General features: G+C 43.2%; 1 protein-coding gene across 1 annotated transcript in view; it reads right to left on the bottom strand.

Annotated features, from left to right (window-relative positions):
- lamc3 (laminin, gamma 3) overlaps positions 1-14,181 on the bottom strand; it is a gene marked incomplete at its 5' end in the record, with an annotated part of 260,453 nt that overhangs the window by 111,617 nt on the left and 134,655 nt on the right.

The following is a 14,181-nucleotide window of genomic DNA, read 5'->3' as shown; positions in this document are numbered from 1 at the left end:
AAATGGAAGCCATCGTTCTCACGATAATGAAAATCTAAATATTTTTGTAAAAAACTCTTGTTTTAAAAAAAAATCTGCCTAATGATGTCACTGGAAGACGGTTTCTAAACTGCCCACAGCCGTCCAATGAGACACAGACTGAGTAGAAAAACATCGTGCCATTTTTTCATGATTATTAGTGAGGACCTATTACATGAAGATAGGTTGAAAAGTGGTGAAGTGGTCCTTTAAGTCCATGAGCACTTGAGTAAATGTGTGGCCTACTTTGTAACTTTCCAGCCGTGGGTTTTGTGTTTGAAGTTGGTGTGACGGACTCCAGGCAGCGCCGCCCTTTGACCTCTCTGCCAGAGACACATAAAGTCCCCGTCACCCAGCAGACCGCCAGACGCCCCCGCGTGACTCCTCCTGAATGGCGGAGGGCGTCTGTGATCAATCGGGCCTTTTAGAAACCGCTCCAAACCAATTAAATCAACTCCATTTCAATTAAATCACGTCTCGCACAAACACGACTCCCACCACTGTGGATTGTAACTCACATCGACGTGCCACGCCAACGGACGGACAGACAGACAGACAGACAGACAGGCTGAGAGCAGAAGGCTGCCTGGACAAACGGTCCGCTTTGTAATCAGTCCAATATTGGCTTTGTACAGAGTTCAGCACAACACCACGCCGTCTGGTCTTCAAAGAGAGAGGGCTGTGGCGTTCAGGGGAGGGGGAGGGGGGGGGGGGGCAATCGGGGCGTTTGAAAGGAGAAGACAACGAAAACAATTATGAAGACCTCGAGGCCGATTCTACAAAATGCCTTCAGTGGTTCTCAAAACATTTTCCTGCCAAGGACCCCCAGATTGATTATGTATTTGGCCGTGCGGACCAGCCATCTGAAAATGTTTTGTACAAGATTATAATTGCCAAAACAGTATGTTTTTTTTCCTCCACGATAATACATCATTCATTATGTTTCGCGCTCTGAAAATCGGCCACCGCGTTGAGTGGTCAGATGGGTGGGCCACTCAACACGTATCAAGATGAGCGGACCACCTGATCCTATAACCAACTACAGTAGACACATGGTAGACATGGTAGACTACAGTAGACTACAGTAGACACATGGTTACATGGCAGTGCAGTGAGACAAACAAAATGTGAAACAGATGTGATGGTTCTGCATGGTGCTTTGTGTTTTGTGTACAAGTGCATGTAGCGACTCACATATATGCATGGATTTATGGACTAGTAAATAACACAAGGCTAATAACACACACGCACGCTCATGTGAACATGCGCACAAACACACGCCGATAGCAATGCCATCTGCTTCCATCTATTTTCCATTTGTAATTAAGTGAGAGCTGGTGTGTGTTTGGGGTCGCGAGGGGAGCAGAGAGGGGAAGAACATTGTCCCCAGTGCGTCCGTGCCAATGAGCAGAGCCCAGCTGAGAGTTCTATTCCTGCGTTTCGGGGTGGTGGTGGTGGGGGGTCACGTCCAGCCCAAAGGCAACGTGTCAAAACAACTCGGTCCAAATAGTGTCAACTCAAAACAGCAGAGCTGTGCCGAGAGACAATGTATTACTGTCTGTTCTCGCCATTCCCCCTCCCACTGTCACTCTGCTCTTCTGTCCAACACTCTTCAACTCTTCTTCACCTTTCAAAGTATGAAACTCCACGCCCCGCTCTCTCTCTCACCATCTCCCTCTCTCTCACATGCCCCCTAGCAGTTCTCAATTATTATTTTTTTCAGTCTAGGCAGATCAGAGATCTCAGCCTATACACTAATAGGCGTATATATTATCTGGGGACATCTAAAGTCAATGCAGAGGCTGAAAACTGGGTGGAAACAATTCATAAATAAAAACACGACAGCATTACAGAAGCATTGACTTTAGTGCGGTCCTTCATGTTGAACCGGCATCAGGAGGGAACAATGGAGAATGGTTCTCTCTGTTGTCGACGCTAGCCTATAGCCTACTTTTCGACCATGTGGGAAGGCTGGAGATGCAAGGTTACCATACATTGCATTTAGATTTCCCCAGACTCATCATGGCTAGGCTGAGATCTCTGATCGTGTCTACGGAGTCACTAGTTCAGACTTTGCCATTGATCAGTCGTGGAAGTACTTTTTTACTTACGTTTTAAGTAAAAATACCAATTCCACTCCAACTTGGATACTCACAAGTTGAGTACATGTACTTACCGGTAGTTACATTGATTGGGTGATGTACCGGTCAGGATCTGTCTCTGTCCAGACCCTTCTCTATTTGTGTCTTTTCTCTTTTTTTCCCCCTTTTAGTTTTTTACCCATCGAAGAACATTTCTAAAGAATGTACAAGCTCGGTGTACAAGCTCGTATCGTGCATATATCGGCATATATATATTTTTACCAGTGTTCTATACATCCAAAGTTGCTAGCTATAAATCTAAAATGACACAGATGCTTTTCCCGGTTTTAATGGTTTAAGTTTTGGCAGTTAATGTGGTTACTTATTTTATTTTGTAGTAACACTGTATGGTGTGTCCTTGTTTCTTTGTTGCCATTAATGTTTTGCCTTATTCAGTAGCGGTGTTCATTAGTTATGTGTGGTGTGTTTACTGTGCGTGTGCGTGTGTGTGTGTGTGCGAGCGCGCATGTTTGTGTGTTTTCTACTACCCTGCTTTCACTGTTCCGTTGTCACCGTCTGTTTTGGCTTGTGTTTGTGTGTAGCCCGCTCTCTACGCCTGGCTAAGCTGTCTGTTTTGTCCCCTCCATGCCCTAATATCCGAGGCTGGATTTGTCTGTTCTTTTCTTGGACGCGTTTCTTTGTTGTTTGGGGCTGTCTCTGCTGCTGTCACCCTAGCCTGCCTCAACCAATCCCATGTGATAAGTCCTTGTGCTTTGTTTGTTAACCACATGAACCCTGGCATCGCTACTAATCTCTCAAAGCCCTGCAGACAACTCCACAATCTTCCAATGTTGGGAGAGTCTGTAACTATCAAATATCTTTTTAAGATGCATTTTTTTCATCTCCAGTAAAGCAGCGGCAAACCAGAATAGACTCTGACTAATTTGATTTGAAGTAGGGCTTATTTACACGACTGCAAGTGTGTGCGTGTGCGCATGTGCATGTGCGTGTGCGTGTGTGTGGTGGGGGGATTTTCTTTGCATGTTCAGTGTCTCGAGAGACTCTGGTGCCCATCTTCCACCGAACAGTCTGTTGGTTAATTTTGACATACTGTATTTAATGAGCAGATACCCTGTAGTGTACACACTTGTACTGTACGTTGGTTTGTTTACTGTTGAGTGATACAACAATGTTGCACATTCTGTGCCGAAGCCGAGATTTCTCGTAGATTGGTACTTTACCCATATGTGCCAATGACGAGAATCTCTACGTCATAGGCCTTTAGTGTCTATTTTATGTCATGATGATGTACGATGATAAGAGCGCCCCTAACTTCACACGGGTGTGATTTTTGAGTGGTGTTTACGGAGCTCTCTGTGTGTGTGGGTGGGTGGGTGGCTGGCTGGGTGGGTGGGTGGGTGGGTCTGAGCACGAAAACAGCATGGTTGTTTTTCACCACCTGTGCGCAACCTAACACACACACAAACACACACGCACATATTAACTGTATATAATGGTAATTTCGGGTGTGCCACTACAGTACAGTACAGTACAGTACAGTACAGGGACCACCACACGGTAACTGTCATTTCTCAACCGTTTCGGACGCGAGGCGGCTCGCCGGAATCGGGCCGGCACCCTGGGTGCGTTCTTGTGAGTCTGGAACTTCCCCCCCACCCCCACACGGAGTTGCACCACTCACTTCACACGGGTGTGATTTTTTTATTTCTATTAATTCAGAAAGGCCTCAGAAATTATCATCCGATTAGCTTGGTGTTGCTATGGCTAGCAATAAACAGGCAATGGTGCCTGGACCAAGATGGCCGCAGACTCCTGTGATGACCATGATCTTGGTAAATGGTGCATTTATATAGCGCCTTTATCCAAGGCGCTTTACATAGATTGTGCATTACATTCACCCATTCATACACCGATTGCGGCGGAAGCCATGCAAGGTACCAACCAGCACATCGGGAGCAATTTGGGGTTCAGTGTCTTGCCCAAGGACACTTCGACATGTAGACAGGAGGAGCCGGGATTCGAACCGCCGACCCATGGACGACCTGCTCTACCTCCTGAGCCACAGTCGCATTGAGGTGATTGATCAAAGAACGGGATGTTAGCGGCTCATTTCCAAATTGTTGCTACCTCGCGGTTACAATATAATAACGCTTCGGACGAGGGAGCCAAATTAGCTATAGGCAATTTAGCCTGAATTTTGGGGCTGAATTTGGGCTGAATTTTGTTAGTCTTCAAAATAAAAGTCCCCACTGTATCCGGCAGCAGGGGTGAGACACAGAGAGAAACAATGCTGGCAGTAAATGGCGAATCATTTGGAGGTCCTGACCTCCAATTTGGGAACCGTTGACTTAACAGAGAGCCAAAGCATGGGATGGGGCACATTACAGAGCCCTGTGGGACTCCGGGAAGTGTTTAACCCATTTTGACCCGAGATCAGATTCTAAAAATGTCTTCTACATCCTGACAGTTTTCTGAAAAAGCTATGTTTCTATGTCAGTCGTTCTTCGGTTTTTTCAAAAAATAGCAGATCTACAAGCTCGTAGTGCGCCACTCGGTGGCGCGCTACGAGCTTGTAGATCTGCTATTTTTCAATAGCTAAAGCATAACATAATGCTAACACCAAAAGGGGGTTCCCGCCCAAAATGGGTTAAATAAATGCACTGGACTTCACCTATATGCTCACCTCTGACACATCCCCGACAGTATACCGCCGCTTATTAGCATATCGAGCGGGAGACGTGCAGATCCGATCGCCAAGTGGCCCCCGTCTTGAGACGCGGCGTATAAGAGGCAGACGATGAGCGGCCATCCATCTCGACCCGCGTTTATATATATATATATATATATATATATATATATATAGGACACAATCTGGATACCAAACAACCTCGCCTGAATGGAAGCCGCCATCAGGCCGGTCTCGCCGAGCTCATTACGTATTCCATCTCACTCGCTATATTCCCTAACCTTCACTCTGTAGTCTATCAGTATTCAATCTCTTTCCGTCCACTTCTCTCCCTTGAAAAAGAAAACCTCCCCTTTCCTTCCTTAACCCATTCTGACCTGAGATCAGATTCTAAAAAATGTGTTCTACATCCTGACAGTTTTCTGAAAAAGCTATGTTTATATGTCAGTCGTTCTTCGATTTAAAAAAAATAGCAGACCTACAAGCTCGTAGCGCGCCACTCGGTGGCGCGCTATGAGCTTGTAGATCTGCTATTTTTCAATAGCTAAAGCATAACATAATGCTAACACCAAAAGGGCCCAAAATGGGTTAATTCTCCCGAAGTCCACTCGGGTTAAAATGAAAAGAGGCTGCCATGCAAGCCCCGGCTTCCTGCTGCATGGTGAAAATGTTAATGCCCGGCAGTGGACATATTGAGCGAGACTCATCTTGCCATTTGTGACAGATAGCTCTGAGCTGCTCGAGGAGGGCCAGTCTCTTCTTCTTCAGCCGTCCTCATGAAGTGCCCTTGAGCAAGGCATTGAACCCCAACCATGAAATGTTCTATGAGCAGGGCGTGGCTGTAAACAAGCATCTTGAGCTTAGTCCACTTACCCTGGGTAAACAAAGAACTTTGCTTTTTTGCTTTGCTTTGCTATGCGGGCTCCTCCCTGCATGGAACCGTCTCTTGTCTCTGCCTCTCTCACCCCGTGAGCATAATTCAGAATCTACTGTATGACCAGTGGTGATCTAACTAAATAACTCACATGTTTTACTTCACTAAGTCCCAAATTAAAAATGTACCTGAGTAAAAGTACAAAAGTAGTGGTATCAATATGTACTTAAAGTACCAAAAGTAAAAGTACTCATTGTGCAGAAATGTCCCATTTCAAGATTTCAAATGTATATAATAATCTTTTGAAAATAGCAGATCTACAAGCTCACAATGTGTTGCGTCGTTTCAATAAAACTGTACTCAAGTACTGTAATTTTGAGGTATTTTTACTTCAGCGCATAGGCCTATTTCAGCCATTTGAAAATAGCCAATCTACAAGCTCACAATGCGTCACTATGTGACACATTGTGAGCTTGTAGATCCGATATTTTCAAACAATTTTTTTATACATTTGAAAACTTGAAATGAGACATTTTGCATGAAGAGTACTTTCTACTTTTGACACTTTAAGTACATTTTGATATACCAATACTTTTGCGCTTTTACTCAAGTAAATTTAGAATTCATTTTTGTTTTTTTACTTGTAACGGAGTAGTAATACTACATTGCAGTATTGATACTTTTACTTAAGCAAAACAATTGAGTACGGTTCGGGCATCTGGTTAGGATGCCTCTCGGGCGTCTCCCTATAGGGAGGTCCTCGAGGCACGTCCCACTGGGAGGAGACCTCGGGGCAGACCAAGGCGCAGTTGGAGGACACACATCGACTCACTGGCCTTGGAACGTCTTGGGATAGGAAGTCTAACTAATGTTGCTCTGGAGAGGGAAGTCTGGAGCCCTCTGCTGGAGCTGTTGCCCCCCCGCGACCTGACTACGGATAAACGGTTGAAGATGGATGGATGGAGTACTTTTTGTCCACCATGCCCCGCTCTTGGCACGGCGGCCTGCTGGCCTCCCTGCTCTGGCCATGGACCGTGTCCATGTGGAGGGCTTGTGGACAGGTGGCTGAGCTGAATGTAGGATATGATGTATGACGTTCCCCTCGAGCATGAAGCCATCAGCTCAGCCATGAAGGGCCTCGAGGGCTAAAGTCTGCTCTGTTCAACTAGGGAGGCCATAAGGCTATAAGTTGAAGTCAGGTTTTTTTTTATTTTTTTACCAGACTTCAACTTATAGCCTTATGGCCTAAAAAACTGTTTGGAGATGTGCTTTATGTCCCGTCCATTACACTCATGCATGGAGGGAGAAGTATACGCTATTTTTGCTTTAATCCGGGAAAGTATCTGTTGTCATTTTTTGATCCGATTTTAGCATTGGCTATTTCAGAAATAGCAGGTGTACAAGCTCACAGTGCGTCACTTCGCACCACGCTGCGAGTTTGTACATCTGCTATGTTTGAACACTTTTGAAATATGTTGAAAGTGAAGACAACTACTATACTAACTAGATTTAGAAGGCATTTGTAGAATCGGACCCAGGTCTATAGGGTTATATTAAGAAAAAGTTACCACAATGTAAAAAAATACTAGATCTGTTACAAGTAAAAAGCCTGAATTATATAATTTCACTTCATGTTGCGATGCAACATATGCTGTGAACTAGTAAGATTGGCTATTTTTGAATAGATTAAATATAAAATAAAGCTTATCTGGTTGATGCATGTTTTGTAATGACAATGCAAAGCTGTTAATAATAATTGTAGTTATAAAATAGTTATAAATAGTTATAAAATAATGAGTAGTTTATAGTGCAGAGACAAGGAAACAACCAGGTGCTCACCGCAGACATGCAGGTAGAAGAAGACATGTTAAAATAGAAAAAAGGTGCTCCTGGATCAATCGGGATAAGACATCAAGTGAAAAAGAAGGACATCCGGGCACTCAAATTTGTAAAAAGGAGGAGAAGATACTTTATTAACTCATTCTAAAAAAAATCACACCCGTGTGAACTGAGTGGTGTAAGGCCTTATTAGTCTGATCAGCTGTGGTCTGACGTAATGTCTGACGTAATGAAATCACACCCGTGTGAACTGGGTGACCATAGCAACCGTGCTCATTTGCTCATTTGCGCACAGACAGACAGACTAACAAAGCCAGTTGTAGGAGTGGTTTACACCACTCAAAAATGTTTCTATGTCAGTGGTTCTTATACATTTTCATGTCAAGGACTCCAAAAATTATATGTAATTGGCCGCCGACCCCCATCTGAAAATATGTTGTTCCAGGGACCCCCACCCCAGAAGCAAAGATTTGAGTTAAAATCGTTCGCTCTGAAATAATATATATATCCAAAGATTTGCGCCCACATTTTCACGATTTAAAAAAAATAGCAGACATACAAGTTCATAGCGCGGCACCGAGTGCTGCGCTATGAACTGATGAGCTTGTAGATATGCTATTTTTCAATAGCTAAAGTATAACATAATGCTTTAAAACACCAAATGGGGTTCCCGCCAAAAATGGGTTAAACCAACATGTTTCTACCTATATTGGTCTTCATCAGGGCTGCTAGTTAATATAGTGGTCGAAGGGGCAGGTTAAAACAACAGTTTGTGGATGTACGTACTTCATGTTTCATTCACTGTAATGTAGTGTTTGGCAGTTGGATCTAAGTGTGTCTTATTAGACCCTGTGGTGACATTGGGAACACAAGAGCTGTGTAAAACTAGCCACAATCTGTTCCAAGACCAGGAGCAGAAATGGGGGATTTATTATTATTTTTTAATCAATAAGAAGAAGAAGAAGCAGCATATAAAAATGAAAAAACATTTCTAGTGTAAGCTGCTGTCCGTTCCACACATTTTCTGGATTGTATACTACACAGCCCCACTTGGAAATCTTGAAAGGGGGGGGGGGTCAAGCTGGCAGAGAGAGGTTGGGAAGATTAGAGAAGGTTAAATAGTGGGGCGAGGAAGATTGGTGAGGGAGGCATGAACCGTTTCTTGAGAGGTGTTAAGGTTGGGACAAAAAAAAGGCAGGATTTTTTTTTTTTTCCTCTGCCGAGCTATATGAGTTGATTCAGAGAAGGTCACACCACCACATGGGGATACATACGAGCTAGTGTTATGGAAGAGAGGAGTCACAGGAGTTGAGATGCATGGTCACATCGACAGAGGGAAAGGAAAGGAATTCACCGAAAATAAAAAATATCAAAACTGAAACAAAATTATAAGGGCTGTCAAATTAACCGAGTTAACCCATTTTGACTGACGTCGAAATTTAAAAAATGTCTTCTAAATCATGACGGTTTTCTGAAAAACCTCATGTTTCTATATCAGTGGTTCTCAATATTTCATGTCAAGGACCCCAAATATTATATGTATACTTTGCCGCCGACCCCCATCTGAAAATATGTTGTTCCAGGGACCTCCCAGAAGCAAAGATTTGAGTTAAAAACGCTCTGAAAGAATGCATATTCAAAGATTTGTGCCGCATTTTCACGATTTTTCAAAAATAGCAGACCTACAAGGAGTACTTAGAAGGTTGCTTTATCTGAGTTAATTAATTTGTGAAATTAATTAGATTAAAGTTGTTAGCGCAATTAATCTATGCTTGGATGACCCACCCCATACATCCCATAATCCCATCCACTCTATCCGCACTATCTAGCCATATATCTGCCCTAACCAACATGTTGGTTATTGCCATCAAAGCCTGCACAATTTACATAGGCAGAGAGACAGAGATGCTATCACACTGGATTTGTTCTAAAGAACACGCACGCGCGCACGCGCGCGCACGCACGCACGCACGCACGCGCACACGCGCACACACGCACACACGCACACACGCACACACGCACACACGCACACACGCACACACGCACACACGCACACACACACACACACACACACACACACACACACACACACACACACACACACACACACACACACACACACACACACACACACACACACACACACACACACACACACACACACACACACACACACACACACACACACACACACACGTTAAATGTATATTTCCGGCTTCTGACATAAATCTTACCAACAATATACAATATACAGAAAAACATGGCATATTTTGGACATAGTTCGAATAGTGATTTATCATGATGAATTCATTTTTAAACTGTGATTAATCCGATTAAAATGTGTAATCGTTTGACAGACCTAAAAAGTATACAAAAACATTCTACTACATGTTTATTTAGTCGGATATAACCACTTCACCACCTACAACATTTGCGAAAACAGGCGATCTACTTCACAACATGTCACTCACGCGTTTCGAGCGTGTAGATCTGCTACTTTTGATGCCTTTGTGTGACGCTGTAGTATATGATCAAGTAGGGTGTTCATTTACGGGGGAAGAAAAACCCCCACAAAAAGTCACAATATGGAGATAAGGGTTTCTGCCCGACTCAAGCACTGGGGTTGAGGTGCTTAATTTGTCCACACACCATTCTCTTCCAATTAATTCTGTAACCAGCTGATTCTTCCTGTCCATTACATAACGAGACAACACCCGAGAACACACGGCGAGGAGGTGGCAAATGGATTCAAACGAAAACACACAAATTGCATTCCGTGTGATGCGTAATGTGGCATTGTCACTCAGAATTATCTACCCGCTTTGATGGGCACACGGTGGGGGGATTAGAGCACACAAATACAAATTAACCCATTTAGGCGGGAACCCCTTTTGGTGTTTGAAGCATTATGTTACGCTTTAGCTATTGAAAAATAGCAGATCTACAAGCTCATAGCGCGGCACCGAGTGCCGCGCTACGAGCTTGTAGGTCTGCTATTTTTGAAAAATGGTGAAAATGTGCCTGAAATCTTTGAATATATATATATTGTTACAGAGCGAGTTTTTAACTCAAATCTTTGCTACTGGGAGGGTCCCTGGAACAACATATTTTCAGATCGGGGGGCCAATGTCATATATATTTATTTGGGGTCCTTGACATGAATATGTTTGAGAACGACTGACATAGAAACATGGGTTTTTCTGAAAACTGTCACAGTTAGAAACATTTTTTAAATTTCTACGTCAGGCCTAAATGGGTTAAAACCAAAAATGAAAGTGACAGAGCAGGGAGAGAGAGAGAGAGAGAGAGAGAGAGAGAGAGAGAGAGAGAGAGAGAGAGAGAGAGAGAGAGAAAGAAAGAAAAAAATTGCGAATTCCACAGTCTGCAACTAATCTTTTAAAATAACTGTACACGTATGCAATGCGACGTAGAGAAAAAAGCCAAAAGAAAAAAAGAAGAGGGACGAGAGAAAATGAGATCATTAAAAGGGACGACGAGGCAATAGATCTCTGCATTTTATTATGTGGGGGAAACAACACAAACAAGTGCTGCACAGCGGCGATAAGGAGGCTGGCCACAAAGCAGCTCTCATGCAGCATATGCACTGCCACTAATCTCTGCATGCGCCGTGTGGCCTGCAGAGACCAAGCACAGTTACGGACCAAATGCACAACAGATTATGAATATGTACTGAGAGTGTACTGTATATGCACATGGAACCAAATGGACCCATATGGGTCCATTTGGTTCCATGTGCATATACAGTACACTCTCATGGCCCTATTTTGCGTGTCTTAAGTACCGCAGGTCTTATGACTTATGGCCAAACAGCATTAACCACGCCTCCAGGTCTTAAGTTAACCCATTTGGGCCCGGAAAAAAAAAGAAAAAACGTTCGCTCTGAAAGAATATATATTCAAAGATTTGTGCCGCATCTAATTTATTCAGGACGGGAACCCCTTTTGGTGTTTTAAGCATTATGTTATACTTTACCTATTGAAAAATAGCAGATCTACAAGCTCGTATAGCGCGGCACTCGCAAGCTTGTATTGTAGGTCTGCTATTTTTTTGAAAACTCTCGAAAATGTGGCACAAATCTTTTAATGTATATTCTTTCGGAGGGAATGTTTTTTAACTCAAATCTTTGCTTCTGTTTGGGGGTCCCTGGAACAACATATTTTCAGATGGGGGTCGGCGGCCAAATCATACTATCATCATACTATAACTCAGTCAATGTCTGTCTGTCTGAATGTGTGTCTGTCTGTCTGTCTGTCAGAAACACCGCCGTATCTCCTCACCGCCTGCACCAATCGCTCCCACTTTTCACACAGGCATTGCCCATAATAATATGGAGGTCTTAACGAAGCCCTTTTTCCAATTTAACAAATTATAAATTAATAATGAATTTATTAGTGAATTAAAAACGCACCCAGGGCGCAGGGGGGGCAATATCTCGGGTAAGGGCTCTAGACTAGTACATATAATTTTTAGGGTTCTTGACATGAGATAGTTTGAGAACCACTGGCAGAAACATACAGTAGGGTTTTTCAGAAAAGTGTCTTGAGACATTTTGTAGAATCTGGTCCCAGTACTAAATGGGTTTTAATTTATTAATAAATAAGTCAATAAATACTTTCGGTCCACGCGTCGTCTACACACAAACACACATGCATGTACACGCTACGCGGCCAGTCGCATGCACAGTTTGCAATTTCGCAAACACATGCACGCACGCACAACGATCACACCCTCATTCAACTGCGAGCTTTTTGTCGCATCTAAAAAAAAAAAGAAGATATGTCTTAAAACGGGAGTCGTTTTGTTGTGATCACACATTTCGAGCATTAAGCCATTCTGGGCGGGAACCTCCTTTTGGTGTTTTAACTAAGCATTATGTCATACTTTAGCTATTGAAAAATAGCAGATCTACAAGCTCATAGCGTGCCACCGAGTGGCGCGCTACGAGCTTGTAGGTCTGCTATTTTTGAAAAATCGTAAAAATGCGGCACAAATCTTTGAATATATATTCTTTCAGAGCGAACATTTTTAACTAAAATATTTGCTTCTGAGGGGTTCCTGGAACAACATATTTTCAAATGGGGGGGTCGGCGGCCAATTACAAATCATTTTTGGGGTCCTTGACATGAAATATTGAGCACCACTGATACAGAAACACGAGGTATTTCAGAAAACTGACAGGATTTTAGAAGACATTTTTTCAAATTTCGACGTCAGGTCTAAATGGGTTAAAACCTCCAGGACGCTGAGTTAATGGGATTTTCTCCTGTTTCGCTGCCGGCTGCTGGGGGGGGGGGGGGGGCTGCTTGGGGGGGGGGGGGGGTGGAAGGGGCCGATGCCTGGAACTTTAGTTGGTGAAGATGAAGAGAAACCAGGCCAAGTTTTTTTTTTCTTTTTGCACTTTGTGACGTCTGCAACATGGCAGAGATACTTCCAATTCCATCAGCCCCTTTCCTGTCCTTTCCTTCTTTTTATTTTTTTGTTGTTGTTGCCGGCGGGCAGACGCGGTGGACCCCTAAGTCCTGTAGCTGTTCCAGCTTATTCCCTTATCTTCTAATGGCTCTGATAAGGCTGTGGAGGAAACTGGCGTGTATGTTGTGCTGTATGTATACGACCACACTGCCGCCCGCGGGGCCCGATCGGCGATTCATCTCTCCGTGGAAGAAACAGCCACAAAGCTGTGGCTGTTGTAGTGTGTACTACTGTGTACAGTCTGTACACTACAGTACACGCCATAACGCTGATATCATTTAGCATGTTGCTCACTGAGACTTGCAAGGGCCGTAGGGGTTTTCCTCTATGGGCGTTGATCACCGAGTATAGGGTTGATCGCGTTCAAACCATGTGCGTCTCTATTATGTTGAGCATTTTGTAGTGATGGGAAAAAGTACAAGACATTCTTTACAAAAACATATATTAGCATCAAAATAGAGTACCAAACGTAGAAGTATACTCGTCGCGCAGAATGTCCCCTTTCACAAGTTAATTTATTTTAGTATTGTATCTACTTCTTTTTTCATTACAGCACTGTAAATAGAGCACCGAAGTATGACGTCAATATCGGTAAGAGGGCGCAAATCCACGGGTTCATGTACTTTTTATTTGCATTGCTACTGAATTAGTTACATTTTCACTAGAAACAGACTGTATCATAATATATGAGTGACTGTCTGACTGTCGCAAACAATACAGAGACACCTCCCTGACAATAACGCAGAGACAGCCTTGTTTATTTTTGGACCACAATGCTTTATATGAAACGATTTTAAGATGACCCCCATGTTATTCTCCATAGAAAAATGACATGGATTACAATTTACAATTTAGGCATTTAGCAGACGCTCTTAATCCAGAGCGACTTACATTAAGCAATAACAAAAGCATGGCATACATCACATATATAAAAGTAGTTATCATGAATCATGCGTAGACTAAGAACGTAACAGTGGAGTATCTATGTAAACTATACATACTATACTATATAATATATTATACATGTGTACTATAAAGTGCTATGACTACATAAAGTGCAATTCTAGAGCTGTCTACGTAACAAGCTATAAGTCTGTTTAAAATACTATCTAAGTCTACATAATGTGCTATCTAAGGGGCTAGGCTAGGGCAAGTGCTACGGGCCATGGTGG

Source organism: Electrona antarctica (assembly GCF_951216825.1).
Source record: "Electrona antarctica genome assembly, chromosome: 16".
Lineage (NCBI taxonomy): Eukaryota > Metazoa > Chordata > Actinopteri > Myctophiformes > Myctophidae > Electrona > Electrona antarctica.
Note: the sequence above shows the minus strand (reverse complement) of the source record. Positions and strands in the feature narration are given on the sequence as shown.